Here is a 17,176-nt window from a genome sequence, read left to right on the forward strand (position 1 = left end):
ATTGCTTCTCTCCTTCCTGGGGCTTAGCAAAGTACATTTAGGAGACTTGGCAGGAAAAAAAAAAGAGTGAAAATTAAATTGAGTGGAGTTCTCTGATTCTGCCCCAGAGAAGCAGTAGATTCAGTGCTCACTAACAGGTACTCAGCTCAGTTAATGGGAGTTTGGACACAGTGACTTTGTCATCTTGTTGTGAATGAAAAACCCCAAGAGATAGGGTTTCTGGGTAATTAGTAATCAATTTATTTATTAGGCAAGCCAGCAATCAAGAAATTAATGGTCAGTGGTTTCTCTAACTATCAAAAGACAAAGACATGGAGATGCTGAAAGCTTTAAATACTTTTTGAAAAGGAATGCCTCTGACAGGTGAAAACTAGCCGTGATTGGTGAGCATTAATGAGGAGGTAGACCAGAAGTCTTCAGCTCTTCCCGCTGAGAAGCGGCCACTTCTAGCAATCTGAACAGGGGAACCATCTTCTTCTAGACCACTCTAGTTGATTTTCTTCTTCATGAACTGGGTCACCCTAAACTCTTAATGGAGGGTTACAAGAATATATAATTACATATATAATATTATATGTACATGCATATACATATATATATATATACACACATACATACACACATAGATACAGGTACAGATATAGATACAGATACAGATATAGATACAGATACAGATATAGATATAGATATAGATATAGATATAGATATAGATATAGATATAGATATAGATATAGATATAGATATAGATATAGATATAGATATAGATATAGATATAGATATAGATATAGATATAGATATTGGAGCCAAGACTCAAGCCCATAGCTCAGTTCACTATCATGTATTATATTATGTAGAACCATGGGAACAAAGACTTTGGGATGTAACAGACCTTAAAGCCTCCAACCACTTAATTTTATACATGAGGAAACTTAGCCTGAGAAAGATTAAAAGATTTGCCTGAGTCACACAGTTGGTTAATATCTGAGGCAGGATTTGAACTCAGATTTTCCTAACTCAAAGTTCAGTACTCTATCCACTTTACCACTTCAGTACATGAAGGCTTTAGTACACTAAATAGGGCTCTAAAGAGAATCCATTAGAACAGATAACCATGTCAGCCTGTATCTTACTAATACAGAAAAGTTAGTTGTGCATTGAAAAAGTGCTAAAATTTACTATCCATATAACCTTGGGGAAGTCATATTATCCCTTGTATCCACAGCTTCTACATCTGTAAATTAAGGAGACTGTAGTAGATGGCTTCTTAGGTTCTTTAGATTTCTAAATCCATAATCCTAGTATATAGGAAAGAACAAGAGAGCCAGATGTTTTAAATCAATTTGGAGTTCAGAACATTGTTCACTTTGATAATCTGTGCAGGATGCTAACCACATTGATATTCTGTACTGGAGATGCTAACCACATTGCTCCAAGAAGGGATTTGGGGTATGACTGATCCACATGCACACAACTTGCCATTACATAATTCTCAAGGTCTCAAGGTTATTAAGCAGGGGCCATAGGGGATAAGGCTAGCTAAATCCAACAGAGGAGAGAGAGAGAGAGAGAGAGAGAGAGAGAGAGAGAGAGAGAGAGAGGAGAGAGAGAGAGAGAGAGAGAGAGAGAGAGAGAGAGAGAGAGAGAGGGAGAGAGAGAGAGGGAAGGAGAGGGAGAGAGAGAGAGAGAGAGAGAGAGAGAGAGAGAGAGAGAGAGGGGAGAGAGAGAGAGAGAGAGAGAGTTCATGGGGAGCTACAAGCCTCTAAACTCATGGAAATCTTTGTCTCCATATTACCATGAAGTAATTTAGTGCATACTTCAAGAAATATCCTATATCATCAATGTGTGTGGGTATTCCCTTCAACATTGCACATGTCACTCATCCACCAATTTTAATTCTGCATGAGTTTTTTCCATGGTCTCTCATACATCATGCACAGAAGATTTATCCAGTGTTCTGGAAGCCTTCTCCAGGTTGTGTTTGATTTTGGTTTTCTATCTTCCATGGGTATCAGTGCACCACTTGGGCTATATGGTACTCCACCCTTTCAAAAGGTTCTATGGCTCCCTATTGATTCTTGGATTAAACAAAATTTTCTCTATTTGGCATTTAAGGCCTTCACATTTGGTCTCCAACTTACCTTCCCAATTGATTTCTGTTATTCACATTATGATACATATTTACTGTTCCCTGTACACCCATGTGTCTTACCCCCTCAGTTGTTAGCTTCCCTTCTCTCCTTCTCCTTCCAGAATTACTTTCTATTTATCGTGCATACATTTCATGTTTACTTACTTGTATGCTTGTAGTTTCCTCCAGTAGAATGTAAGCTCTTCACAAACATTGTTTTCATTTTTGTCCTTGTATACCTAACAACTAACACAGCATCCAGCATGTAGCACTTAAATGTTTTCCTTTGTGATCCTCTACTTTCAAAAATAAGCTTTTATTGATATATTTGTTCCTTACATCATTATAGTTATCCCAAATACATCTCCTCCTCCTCCTCCCCCTCTCAAAGAGCCACTCCATATAACAAATAGTAGTTTTAGAGAGGGAAAAAAATTCAGTATAACTTATCAATTCATTGATAAAGTTTGAAAACATGTACAATTAGTAATATCTCTAGTTGTCTCACCTCCATGAAGGGGTGAATTAGGGAAGTGGGGTTCCTCTCATATCTCTTCAAATGAATCCTATTTGATCTTCATAATTTTGTTATGTTCACTTTTGGTTTTTTATTTGTCTTTTTTTAAATTCACATTGTTGTAATTACTGTATATATTATTTTCTTGGCTCTGCTTTACTTTATTTTGCATCAGCTCACACAATAGATCCTTCCATGCTTCTCTGTATTCATCTCACACATCACTTCTGTGGTACAGTAATATCCCACTATATTCAGCAACACAATTTGTTTAGCCATTCCCTAATTGATCAGTATCAGCTTTGTCTCTAATCCTTAGTGATCTCTCATTCTTGCTACAAAAGTAGCCCACCTCTCCTTCAGAGCTCACATTTCCATTATGGTGTTCTTTTTGCTGCTTCCTGCATGCAAATTATTGTTGCTGCAGCCTGCGTATACTTACCACATGTCTCTCCATGGCTTTTTAGTTCCCCCTCGATTTTGATCCTTCAAAGATTCTCTTCCTCCATGACTCATAGTCATACAGAATCACTAGGAGAATACTGTTGTTGTTTTAATGTTTGCTTGTTTGTTTTTTTCAAGGAACAGTTCAGGATCTGGAAGCTCTACACAATTCTCTGAATGTAATCCTGCCTGTCCTCTTCTTATTCTAGGGAAGAAAAATCATTTGTCCATTTGCAGTATCTATTCAGGATGTAAGTGTATTAATTGTCTGACTCAATAGACCATCAATCTAATTTTATGTTAATATCTGGGAAAAAAGTAGTTTCAACCCATTTGGTGTTTTCTAGGGGATAGATTGCAATTCGCATCATTAGAAACATGGAACATACTCATATGGATGAGATCACATACATTTACATATCACAGAATATTCCATTATATTATAAAAACTCAATTTGTTTAGCCACTCCTCAGCACTTGGTCATGCCAGTTGTTTCTAGTTTGGGGCTGGGTTTTTTGTTGATTGGTTGGCTGATTTTTGCTTTTACAAATAAAAGATTTTGTACAGATAGCCCTTCTCAATTTAATAATATCTTTGGGATGCTATTAAATTTTATCTTCTATTATATATATATGTATATGTATGTACACACACACACACACACACACACACACACACATATATATATATATATATATATATATATATATATGTATTCATTGTATTTTGGGGGGGTGAGGCAATTGGGGTTAAGTGACTTGCCCAGAGTCACACAGCTAGTGAGTGTTATATATCTGAGGCTGGATCTGAACTCAGGTCCTCCTGACTCCAGAGCTGGTGCTCTATCCACTGTACCACCTAGCTGCCCTGCTGGTATATATGTATTCATGGAAATGCTATTTCTTTGATAGAATATAAGTTCCTTAAGGACTGAGACAACTTTGTTTTTGTCTTTATATCCTCAGATGCCTAGAACAGTGCCTGATACATCCTGTGTCACAGTAGGCATTTAATAAAAGCTGCTTTGGGGGAAGCAAGGTGGCGCAGTGAAGAGAGCTCCAGCCATGGAGTCAGGAGGGCTTTAGTTCAAATCCAGCTTCAGACACTTGACACTTACTAGCTGTGTGACCCTGGGCAAGTCACTTAACCCTGATTGCCTTACCAAAAAGAAAAACAAACAAACAAAATAAATGCTGCTTTGTAGATTTGTTGATTCCTGAGTATATTCATTATTAGGCCAATACATCAAATGTGTGTAGAGCTCACTGAGCAGGCTCAGACTGGGGCATGATGGAATCAGTGCAATGTCACAAGCATCCAAAAACACCAGGAAGATTGTAAGTGATCCTTCCCCTTGAATTCTAACTGCCACATCATCCACACCAGCAGTAAATGCCTTTAGTACCATCTTTGGTAAACCTGCCTCCCTATTTTATACCTTATTTGATATTAGTAATTGAAAGGGACATTAAATGAAGTGATCTTTGTTGCTGCATCTTCCAAGGAACTTTTATGCTCTTACATGTACATGAGAGCAATGTTCTTGGAGGAGCACTTTTAAAATAGTATTTTGCTCTTGTGTTTAGGAAAGCACATTAGAATCAACACTATTTTTATAATCAACTAGGCAATAAGCACAAGAGAAGTTTATGTCTTCTGTACCCTTCAGGTGATTTTTAAGGCTCCTTTTCATTCATATTTATATTGTTTAAAGTTTCTCTTAGTTTTGTCATCACTTCTTTCAAAAGGGACTAACAATATCTCAGTGAATAAATATTAAATGCACTTCCACTTCCTTCTTCTTGCTGGTAGTATCGTCAGCCTGGTAGGGCCATAGTCTCTCATTAGGGACTTCTTTACCAGGGCCACCTTTTTAGAATGAACCCTGGCATGATTCACTTCAACTGTCACCTTGACTCTCTATGGATTCTACTTGCTCCAAGTCTATCACATTACTCCCATCTGGTACCCTTCCTCATCCACTCTCACTTTCTGGTTCACTTTATGTGTTGTTTCTCCCCATTAGGGTACGAGCTGCTCAAGGGCAGGACTGTCTTACTTACTTATATTTGTGTCTTCAGCACTCCACACAGTGTCTGGAACATTTTAAGTGCTTAATAAATCTCTCTCTCTCTCTCTCTCTCTCTCTCTCTCTCTCTCTCTCTCTCTCCCTATTTTTTATTGATATATCTGAAATGATCTAATCTTGACTCTTCAAAAGATAATCTTTTGAAATTAATAACAATGGCAACACATATATAAAATCTCATATGAAAAGTATGTATTGATAACATAGGTAGTTTATAGGACTATGTGGTTTGTCCTTTGTTCTTGAAGAGGACCGTGACATGAAAAAGACGATGACGTGATTAGCAATTGACTTTGATTTGAGTGATAGAGGGTTGTACAAAGTCACCAGCCTCACTTTCTCCTCCACAGCCATCTGAGTCTGGTGGCCAGATATCAATCAAGATGACTGGAGATGGTTCAGGATTCAGTGGGAGACCTTAGCTCTTTTAAGCTAAGGTTTTTTCAAGTTCTCACTTGCAGAATTTTAGTCCATGGGAAATTATCTACTATTCCAATTCTTCCTTTGACTGTCCCCATCCAAGGTTTAGAGTGAATGTCAGAATAAGCCCAGCTTTTCTTTTCTTCTTTATCACAAAATCTAAGAGAGAGACAGTCACCTTCCCATGGTTGCTATAATTTCCATTCAAGGAGCTAGTCCTTCTTTGTTAGTAAGGGATTTTCCCTTATTGATTCTCCTACCTTTTGAAGGATGAAATTATCATGAAGTCATGTCAAGAAATTATCAGCTTCAGTATTCCTCGTATCTCACATACTTTCCCTAGTTACACTTTGGTGCTTTGAATGGAGGAGGGGGGAGGGCCGACAAAGTTTTAGACTGGGTGTCCCTATCTTGCCCAGACTGAGAGGGTGGTAGCCACTCCCAGCTCTTACCCTACTGCTGATCAACATGGAAGCTTTGACCTGCTCTGTGTCTGACAAGGGCCAATTTCCCCCTCTTTGTGGTCCCTTGCTCCTGAGAGTTGACCATAGTGGTGCTAGATTTAGTGTGAATATCTGATTAGCTTTAGCTTGACCACAGCTTAGAATTCCCATACTCAAGTAATCCACCAGCTTCTCTCTCCTCCCAGTAGCAGGGATTACAGGCATGTGTCACCATGCTCTTGGTCACACTTTTGAAAAATCAGTTCCAGGCCCATTGTGAGGGTCAGTATGTTGCCCTAGTTTGGAAGTATCTACTGAAGACAACATCTACTCCTTAAAGATTACAAATCTATCTTTTCCTGGCCCATGGTATTGCCAGGGTGAAGGCACAGATCTTTCTCCCTTCTTTATGGATGCTGTGGGAAGTAATTCTTTAGTAATTTTTAACAATCCACTAGGTTACTCATGGAGAACTGAAGGGTACTGAGACACAATTGGGAAGAGAGTGGGTTGCTCCTCTTTATTCAGACCTACAGGGGAGAGTGGCCAGATGAGAGTCGCACCACTATAACAATGGGGGAGAGAAGATGCAAACTATGCAAGTCCCGGTGAGGTGACATAGAATTGCAGAGATACTCCTCTTTTTAAGGTACGAGAGAAGATGATTGCAAGCTCCTAAAGGGTCCTCTTCCATGGGAAGCCTGGGGCTGTGGAAATTACCATTAAAAAAAAAGGCCTTGAGAAAATGGAGACATTCCAAAAATGGAAGTTCTCTCAGGGTGAGTTCTAAGGTATAAAACCCTCAGCTGAGACACAGACTCCTCAGTGTACTCCATTTTATGGAATATGTCAAAAAGCCAGTCCCCTGAGGAAAGGAATGTGTACCATCTACAGGAGTATAAGAGAATTACATGTAGAGAAACAGAAAAGTTGTAACGCAAAGGAAGGATGGGGAAGTTGTTATTCAGTCATGTCCTATTCTTTGTGACCTCCAGATGGGATTTTCTTGGGCAAAGACTCTGAAGTGGTTTGCCATTTCCTTCTCTAGTGAATTAAGGTAAACAGAAGGTAAATGACTTGCCCGTGAATGTTTGAGGGCAGATTTGAATTCAAGGCTCCTAGATGCTTCATGAGGAAGCAGATTGAGGTAAATGTCTGCCACGTGCTAGGAGCTGAGGAGAAATCCCAAATGTACACCTGTTGTGCAACACAGGAAAATGACAGGAATCATGGAGAAGTAGAATTCTTGATGCCTGGGCTAAAGTTTTTCCTTTGAAGAACCAGAAGTAACAAAGACTAAGGGAGCAGGATGATTGGCTAGCATCAAATAACAACAACAGCTACAAACATTGAAGTGGAAACTTACTTACTTTGGCCACATAAGAGAAGACGTGACTCATTGGAAAAGACCCTAATGTTGGGAAACATTAAAGGCAAAAGGAAAAGGGGATTGCAGAGGATGAGATGGATATATTTAGCTCTCTCCCATCTGTTTACCATAACTTATAAATAACCTATTCATGTTTTGAATAAATCAGGAAGCTTGTAATTATGTGATCGTATAGAGGGAGAAGCGTCAGGTAGTGCAGTTCTTACGTCACTTAGGTAAGAGCAATGGCCCAGAGAAGTTATAAAGTAGGGAGTCTCTGTACTAAATTACTTATTTTTCTGGGAAATTATTCTGTCTTAAATATATGTCCATACCAAAATAATATTTCTGGAATAAGTTTTTCACCTTTCCCATAATATAAACAGAGAGGTCAATTTGGGATCACCTATTTTTCTCTCTTCCAATTATTTTGGCACAGCTAGATGAAAAAAAAAATTGGAGAATGAAAGGATCAAGGATGTTTAAACATAGCAACGTATGGCAACCCTGTAACATTTTAACAGATACCAGTAGGATAAAATTCAGAAGGCAGGAACTCTGTATAATGTTTTATTTGAATGCAAGAGCTAATTAAACAGATGAAATTATGTGCATGATTTAGGTTTATTATTGTTTCTATGTACTTTACTTGTACAGAGAGTGTGTCAGATATAAATTATGATATTAAATAAAGACTGGCACTAGCACTGGCTTTCTTTACTCGAGGAGCCAAATTAAAGTTTATACTGTTTTCTCCCAAAGCCAAGAAAAATGTAGGTTGTGCCAAAAATTTCCTTCATGAATTCAGTATGTTGGGCCTGAACTGGGCTAATGGAGGCTGAGAATCTCCCAGAGGCATTGTTCTCAAACCTGCAGAACAATTATCTTTTGCACGGGCATGCTTTAGCAGCAATGAGACCCTGATGAAGAACAGAGTAAGAGGAAGGAGACTGGACTGGATCTCTGACTTCTCCAAGATACCCTATTAAACAGGCACTTCCAAAGAGGGCAGATTTTGACAGGAATATTATGGAAGGAAAGGAGACTGGGGTCCAGTTCCTGCTCTTAAATTATCTGCCTGTGTGATCTTGGGGTAGATACCACCTCTCTGAGCCTCGTTTTCTTCATCTGTAAAATGAGAGGGTCAAGGGGGTTGAGGGGGGTGGACTAGATTATATCCAAGGTATCTTCTACATCTTAAAGTGTTTTTTCTCAATTAAATGTTAACAACAATTTTCAACATATATATATATATGTATATATATATATATATAATATATATATATATTAATTTTGAGTTCCAAATTCTCTCTCTTCCTTTCCACCTCCTTCCTTGAGAAGGCAAGAAGGTTGAAATAGATTATACATGTGCAGTCATGCGAAACATTTTTATATCAGCCATGTCGTAAAAGAAAACACAGACAAAAAATAAAACCAAGAATAAAAAAAAAAGTTTGGTCCAGTGTGCATTCAGACTCCAACAGTTCTTTCTTTGGAGATGGATGACAATTTTTTATATGACCTTCAGAATTGTCTTGTACCCTCTACATCTTAAGAAAAAAATCATGAAACAGTGGTACTTTAATGCCTTTAATGAGTGGAGACATGTTCCTCAGGAGGAGATAGAGAAAGGGAAAGAAAGACAAAATTGTTATTAAGTTAAATTCAGCAGACATTTGTCAAGTACTTACTCTGTGGGGCAAATATGTTCCTGCCCTCAAGGAGCTTACAGTCTAGTAGAGGAGACAACACACATGATAATATCTAGACTGAAACTATACAGAAGAAGATATGTGGTATAGTCTAGAGAGTTCTGGATTTGAAGTCAGAGAACCTAGGTCCAAATCCTAGCTGTGATCCTATAACATCCATTGGCGCACTCTCCTTTTGACACATACTCAGTCCTTAAGGAGAACGGGCATAAACTTAGGGGAAAAGGTATAAAAATACACATGTAGCAAACACGCAAGGACAAAGGATGCCTTATAACTCCTGACTTGGAAAGCCCTTTTCTCCTTCCCCCTCCCCCACTATCTCCCCATCTCTTGCATACTCTCCAACAAGTCTAGTTCTGGGTGTGGTGTTGTTGATCAATGTCAATCCCTTGCTTTCCTGGGCCAGTTCCTTGCAGAATGTGGCATCTTGGTTGCATAGTGAATCCCCTGCTGTACTGGGGCAAGCACTCAGGCCTGCATGAGTTCCTTAGCAAATTTGGCTACTGCTACCATTGGGGGAGCTCTGCTCCTGACTCCATTTGTTGGACCTCTGAAGTCTATTCTGACCTTTTGAAGTTCACAGGGTTGTAACCTGGTTCATTATGTCTCTGAATACCCACTCACCTAAGATCAACAAAGAATAAATACAAGGGAGTGGGGGTGGGGGGATCCCCAAACACATAGCTCCCCCATTTGGCAGCTTGAGGCAGTTCTCTCAGAGAAGAGAGCAAGATGTTGTTGGCTGGAATCTTTCACATGCACACTCAGTTGCTCTTTAGCCTATATCTAGTCATTAGTCCTTCCAAAACTTCAGCCACCCAGAAGTCACATCATCATACAGTCACTCATGGCCCCTCAGTCACACATTGCTAGAAACTGGCTCCCCAGACTTCAGAGCTTTTCATTGGCAGTAGATAGAGAATTTTCAGCATGCTTTATATGACCCTCCAGGCATGGCTAATTCCCCACATCCTCTAAGAATTAGGTTAGCCCCTCACCCTCTACTATTGACTTCCTTCAGGACAATGGGCAAGACAAATAGTATTTTTGGTCCTGAATTTCTTCATCTGTAATATTTCAGGGTCAGTGTAGCTCAGGAATTTAACTTGGGATTTGTGAATTTGTTTTTAACAATATTTTGATAACTGTATTTCAATATAACTGCTTACCTTCATAAGCCTATGCATTTTATGCTATATATTTAAAAACATTACTCTAAGAAGGGGTCCATGGACTTGACCAGCTTCACCAGACTCCCCCAGGAGTCTATGGGCCAAAAAAAAGTTAAGAATTCCTGGATTAGACGAACTTTCGCGGCCCTTCCATCTTTTAAACTATGATTCTAAGTGTTAAGCAGGAATATGAAGTCTCTAGAAAGATCTGAGGAAGGAGGGATAAAAAATGCAATCATAAACACTTAGAAGATATCCCAAAGACCTAGAGTCTCTGAAGGAGGTGAGGGGGCACATCATAAAGTTGAGGCCCTAAGCGACTTGCTCCCAGAAAATAACCCAGGAGCCCTGCTGAGGAGTCTTAACCATTGTTCTCTGGCTACCGTCCAACTTCAGTAATTATCTTTTGGCACGCCCCGGTCTGTCAAACGAAGAGGCGACTCCCTTGGCCTGCTGGCGTAATGGGTGCAGGGCGGCTCGTACGCAATGGCTGCTGCCTGGCCTGGCCTGGCCTGCCTTCTGGGAAAAGAGCAGGGCTGCAGCAGACTCTAGCTTCCCTTGGTCAAGCACTGCTAAGGGAATAAAGCTGGTCTGCCCGTGCTAAAAAGCTGAGGGATAATTGAGCACCAGAAGGTGGGAGGATAGAGGCAACTGGCCAGAGATCCAAGCCCCTGAGCACTGGCAAAAACTGATACTGGCTTTCTCACATGCAAGGCTTTAGGTTGTACCATATAAGATTGTGTGTGTGTGTGTGTGTTTACCATGTGTACAGTTCCCATGACTGTGAGGATACTTGCTAAGTAGGCCCAGAGCAGCTCATGGGAAGAAGAGTTTGGCTGCTGGATTCTTTCACTAGCCTTTCCCTTTCTCACCCTTCAGGGTCTGCCTAAGCAGGACTGTACCATACCTCCATAGTAATCCTTTTGTGACCTGGGGTCAGACTGCTTGAAGATTTACCAGTATCCTAAATTTAATATGTTTCTATTCCCTAGCAGCCCTTCTGCTCCTGAGCCTTGCCCATACCCTGGCCTATTTTGCATTGCTTAGACAACTCAGCATTTCTTCCCTCGGGCTTATAGCATGAACTCTATTGGTGATGGGGCACTGGGGAGGGAAGGACAAAGATGAGTGATCTCATCATGCTTCTTGGATTCTTATTGGTCATTGCTAAAGTCAATCAATCAATCAATCAATCAATCAATCAATCAATCCACAAGCATTTGTTAAGTTCTTAGTATGTTCCAAGAACCAGGGATACAAAGACATCCCTAAAACATTCCCTGCCTTCTAGGAATTTACCCTGTAACAGAGAGGATGGCATGTATGTAAATAAGTACATACATAATATATACATAATACAATAAGAATATACAAATGAGAAAACAAGGTATTTTGGAAAGGAGAGTACTAATAGCTGGGGGTGGAGAATCAGAAGGCTTCACCTAGAAGGAAGCTACTTCTAGGTCTTAAAGGAAACTTGGTATTCCAAAAGACTGAGGAGGAAACATATTCTAGCAAGGCTGAAGGTGAAAGGGTGGTGTCAGTCTATGTAAAGGCACAGAGATAGAAAATGGAGCATGGTACTTCTGGAACATCAAACGGTCCAGTATATATGGCTTGATCACAGAATGTACACAGAGAAATAATGTTTAAGATGAATGGAAGATTTGGTTTTTGTTTTGTTTTCCTCATTAAAGAAGACTCAAGCATAAAAGTAAGGACAGAGTCTTAAAACTCTTGTCTTTCCTTATCCCCCGTAATCCAACTATTTGGCGTTCATCTGAAGTAGCAATAGCAATTTAAAAAATGTATTTGTATGTATTCACCCTAAATTCATGTTCCAACTCACTATCAATCATTGTTTCAATAATTATTTATTGTGGATATTTATAATAAGTATGTACATGTGATAAATATATGTTTAAAATATATACCAAATAAGGTATGAGACAATTTTGGTGAAGAGGCATCAGTAGGAAATAGCCTTTGGGCCGAAATTGGGAATCTAGGAGGCAGAGTTGGGAAGAGAGTTTTATTGAAAGCATGGGTTTAGAGCTGTGCAAAGTCACAGAGGTGGGAGATGACATAAATCTACTGTGAAGAACACAAGATTAAAACCAGGCAGCAATAAAAAGCAAAGTTTCTCAAGGATGCACACCTTGGTTGAGAATTTTTTCTGGCTACGCCACATAGCAGATGTTCCATGATGTAGATTAGGAACAATAATAATGTTGGAAAATTCAGTTCTGTTTACGTCCTGGGACTGGGCTTTTTTAGTTATATTCTGATAAAATAGGGGAATTTCCTTGTCTCTTCCATCGAACTCTCTCAGATACATGTTGACATCAGACATTTGACCTCACATAGATGCAATGTTTTCTATACTTTGTTTTTCACATATGAACTAACTCTTTATATTGGTCACCATGGCTAACAAATTTATCACATAGTGCCCAGTTGATATACTTGTGATAAGCTGTTTCCAACTTATTATGACTGGTCCCAGTTCAAGGCTCTGTCCAATTAGAAATCTTTCTAGCTTCATTGCAAATTGATCTTTTGATGGTATAATGACTTCAAGCTCATTAAAGAGAGTTTTTCATTTCCAAGGATGATTGCCATGAAATAAATTGTTAATCATCTGTGTTTGTTTTCACTTAGGTGAGATTCCCCATAGTTTCCTCATTGCAAGGGTTACCATGGACAGCCCAATATTTTTCAAAACAGGTGCTGTAAGCAAGGTCAGTAAGTTAGTTCCCTTGATATAGTTGGTTAACTCCACTGACTTTCTAAAGATTAGAGCAATGTGTCAAAAAAAGATTCCTATATTGCCCTTGTAAACAAAGAGAAGTAGGCTGGATAAGAACCCAGGCTATAAAAGTTGTTGGGTTAGTTTTGTGGGTTAAACTCAATGAACCATTTCCTTATCAACCTAATTCCCAAACCAACTCAAAAGATACTTTGTTATTCACAGGAAGTAGGATTGCTAATTCAGACTCAGATAGTGTAATTAGTAGCATATGTCTCTCTTGACTATGTCACCCCTTCTGACAATTTCTTGGCATTTTTCTTTTTAGTCCTTATATTGGAGGACATTATCTCTTAAAGGTATCAAGAGCCTCTTCCTCTTCTCTTCCTCCCTCCTTCCCCTTCCTTTTCCTCAATTGCCCTTCATCTATTCTCTGTTTCCCTTAGTAACCACCTTTCTCTGCAAAACACTTTGTTTTGTAATTCTAACGCAATAGACATTTAATAAATGTTTATTGTATTGCGCTGCTCAAAAGAAACACAAGATGTACAAATTCAGAAACATCTCCAACCCGAATGTTCACGTGGACTAATTGTTGTCAACCTGTGGTCGAGCCTTCCAAGTTCACATTGGTCTTATCAGCCACAGTAGGACACACTGTACTGTGACCCTGATGTAGTGATGCCATTTTGGTCCCCTTTGAGCAAGAAGGACAAAAAAGCCTACCAACCAATGTTCTCTATTGTATTCTTCTTTTCTCCTTTGATAACTGTCTTTTGTTTTAATATATAGGGTAGCAGAATGGATTGAGCACTGACTGGCCTTGGAGTCAGGAAGGCTTACCTATAAGATGGAGACAATAATAGCATCTACCTCAGGAGGTTGTTTTGAGAATCAAGTGAGATAATATACGTAAAATGCTTTGCATATGCTAGAAAGGCAGAGTCCCGTAGAGGTTAGGGAATTGGACTCGGAGTTCAATTCCTGGGCAGCTAGGTAGTGTCCTAATGGACAGAGCACTGGGCCTGGAGTCAGGAAGACTCATCTTTCTGAGTTCAAATCTGGCCTTAGACACTTAGACACTGGGCAAGTCACTTAACCCTGTTTGCTTCAGTTTGCTTATCTGTAAAATGAGCTGGAGAGGGAAATGGTAAACCACTCCAGTATCTTTGCCAAGCAAACTCCAAATAGGGTCCAACTTGACTGAAAGGACTGAACAAGAAGTTCAAATCCCTCCTCAGATACTTACTAGCTTGTGACCCTTAGCAAGTCATTCATCCTCTCTGGCCTTTAGTTTACTCCTGTAAAATGAGAGGCTTGGACCCAATCACCTCTAAGATATCTTGTCACCCTCAATACATGATCCTAGGTGCTCTATGAAGTGAGTTATGTTCATTAAAATCAATTAAAGCACATGATTAAAATTGCAACTAAACAGTGGGAAGGAATTGCAGAGTATGATGATCATTTTAGGTGAATTAGCAATAAATGGCATTTATCTAGTGCTTTCAGATTTGCAAAGCACTTTATCCCCATCAGCTCATTTGAGCTTCATGGAAAATCTCTGAAGTAGGTGCTACAATCATTTCCATTTTTAAAAAATGACAAACCCACAGATCAGAGAGTTTAAGGGATTTGCCCATGGTTATATAGCTAGTAAGTGTTGGAGGCAGAATTTGAGTCCAAGTTTTCCTGACTTTAAATTTGGTGCTCTACCCACTCCATGATACTGCCTCACACTTATATTTATTATCCTAAGGCATTCAGCCTGACATAAGTTCACAGTCTTAGGCAATCCCTTTTAGGCCCTCCACGCCTTCACTGGGTTTTTTTTGTCCATAGACTCTTCAGTCCCTTGTTCACGCTCTTTCCACCCACCAGGCATGGAATGAACTGCTACCATACTTTGAGAATCCAAAGGACCACGATGATGTTCTTGGGTCCCAGGTTCACCCTTTTTAGTCTTCTCTTGGAAGCTCCTCGTTCTGCCATCATCCAGCTTACCAACTCTGCCAGTGGTTCCTGGCTCCTACCCCTAGGAGGCCTATTTTGTCTCTCCAACTTTTTTTACAGCCTGCAAAGAGGCTGTTTGTGTAACTCTCTGAACCTTGGCGTCACCGCATCATGGATACTCTGTATCTTGTCTTTTCCCTGGTTTGGCTGCTTGGCATTGCTCTACCCAACTCTGCCCCCTAGTGACATGAAGACACTCAGGTTCAGTTCACCTTAGCTTTGATGAGGCAATCCACATATAAGGATGCATAAACTAATTATGCACATTAATCATCATTCATCCATTTGCTCATTTATTCATTTAACAAGAATGTATTAAGACCAAGGAAATTATTACTGTCTTACTTTCTACACTTACGTCACACGTGACCCTACCTCTCTACTTTAGCACTGAAATATCTGATCCTTTGTATGGGGATCATCTCACAATTCACAATACTATACTCATATAGTATTTTTTGCTCCTGATGACACATATTTCTTTTCACAATTTCATTGTCAGGATATTTAGTTATTTTTTATTAGACTCTGGACAAGTTATTCTCCCTAGGACTCACTTTTTTTCTGTGAAATATGATAGTTGGCCTTTCCACCTCTGGATATACGACACTATGAAATGTTTCCCCTGGAACAGAGAGAAAACAGTCTGAGGCAGCAGAAGAGGATCAAGGTCGTCAGAAGAAGACTTGGGTTCCAATTCTACCTCTATCACTTATGAGCTGTGTGACCTTAGAATAGTCACATAGCCTAAGTCTCACTTTTCTTACATGCAAAGTGTGGATATTAATAACTGTACTACCCATCTGTCGGGGCTGTTGTGGGTCATGTATTAGAGTGCTTCATAAAATGAACAGCACTAACTTTGTAGTCATGCAGGGTCATCGATGGGGGAATGACTGGACAAATTATGGTACACGACTGTAATGGAATATTATTGTGCTATATATAGTGACAAACATGATGCATTCAGAGAAACATGGGAACATTTATAGTAACTGATACAGGGTAAAGAGAGTTGAACCAAGAGAACAGTGCACATGATGCCTATGATAATGTAAACAAAAACGACTCTAAAGGGTAGCTGAATTTATATTAATTTCAGTGAGCAATCCTATACATATCTTTCCTAACAGTGGAAAGGTGGGGCACTTTGGGTGTGGAATGCACTATACTCTGTCAGACCTGATTGTTTTGTCAATCAGTTTTGCTTCACTGGAATTTTTTGTTTATGAAGGATTACTCAATGTCAAGAGAAGTATATTAGAAATTTAATGTGATTTTTAAAAAATTTTAAAGTTGTCAAACGTTAAATAAAGGGGAACAGCATGATATGATGGAAAAGGATGGATTTGGAATAGGAGCACATATCCTGGCTCTGCCACCAGTGTAACCATGGGCAATAAGTCATTTAGTCTCTGGAGGCCTTAGTTTCCCCATCTGCAAAATGAGTGGCCTCCAAAGTGTCTCACAGCTCTTAATCTACATTCGAAATATAATGTATCTTCATTACTAAATTCAGTGAGTTTTACAATATTGTTAAGCTTCCATGGGGGGTAAAAGGTTGTGATATAGTGGAAAGTGCCCTGAGACCTGAACTCGAATCTCTGGGAGATCACAGGAGCATTATTTCTTCTCTCTCATTCTTGGTTCCTTCATGTATAAGATGAAGAGGATCAACTAAATGATCCCAAATCCCTTCCCCTTCTAAACTCTAGGACTTTAAGAATGTTAATGTCAACAAACTTTTATTAACCTTTAATTATGTACTTCTACACTCCACAAGGTACTGGGGCATACTGCAAAGAGCTGTAGTCAAGTGGGGAGATAGGAGATATACATACATACATACATACATACATACATACATACATACATACATACACATATATATACACACACACACACATACATATATATATATATATATATATATATATATATATATGCAAATAATGGTATTACAAAAAGTTTTATCCTAAGGGGAAATAGGGATATGCAAACCAGGATCCATGTGAGGTTCAAGAAAGCAGAATATTTACTGACCAGGTGGGATTGAGGGAGGCTTTGAGCTTATGAGATTGTGTTTGTTTTGGGACTTAAAGATAGGTAGAATTTC

The 17,176-nt window shown here is 39.2% G+C and overlaps 1 long non-coding RNA gene across 3 annotated transcripts in view; it reads right to left on the minus strand.

Moving 5' to 3' along the window:
* Positions 1–17,176, minus strand: part of LOC110204993 (uncharacterized) — a 133,932-nt gene that overhangs the window by 12,978 nt on the left and 103,778 nt on the right. For all 3 annotated transcript variants that reach the window (XR_013485846.1, XR_002323486.2, XR_013485847.1), the window contains one exon: positions 3,088–3,294. This is a non-coding gene — a long non-coding RNA (uncharacterized LOC110204993). The remainder of the gene's footprint in view (positions 1–3,087; positions 3,295–17,176) is intronic.

Source organism: Phascolarctos cinereus, unplaced genomic scaffold, assembly GCF_003287225.1.
Source record: "Phascolarctos cinereus isolate Bilbo 61053 unplaced genomic scaffold, phaCin_HiC Scaffold_4;HRSCAF=312, whole genome shotgun sequence".
Taxonomy (NCBI): Eukaryota; Metazoa; Chordata; class Mammalia; order Diprotodontia; family Phascolarctidae; genus Phascolarctos; species Phascolarctos cinereus.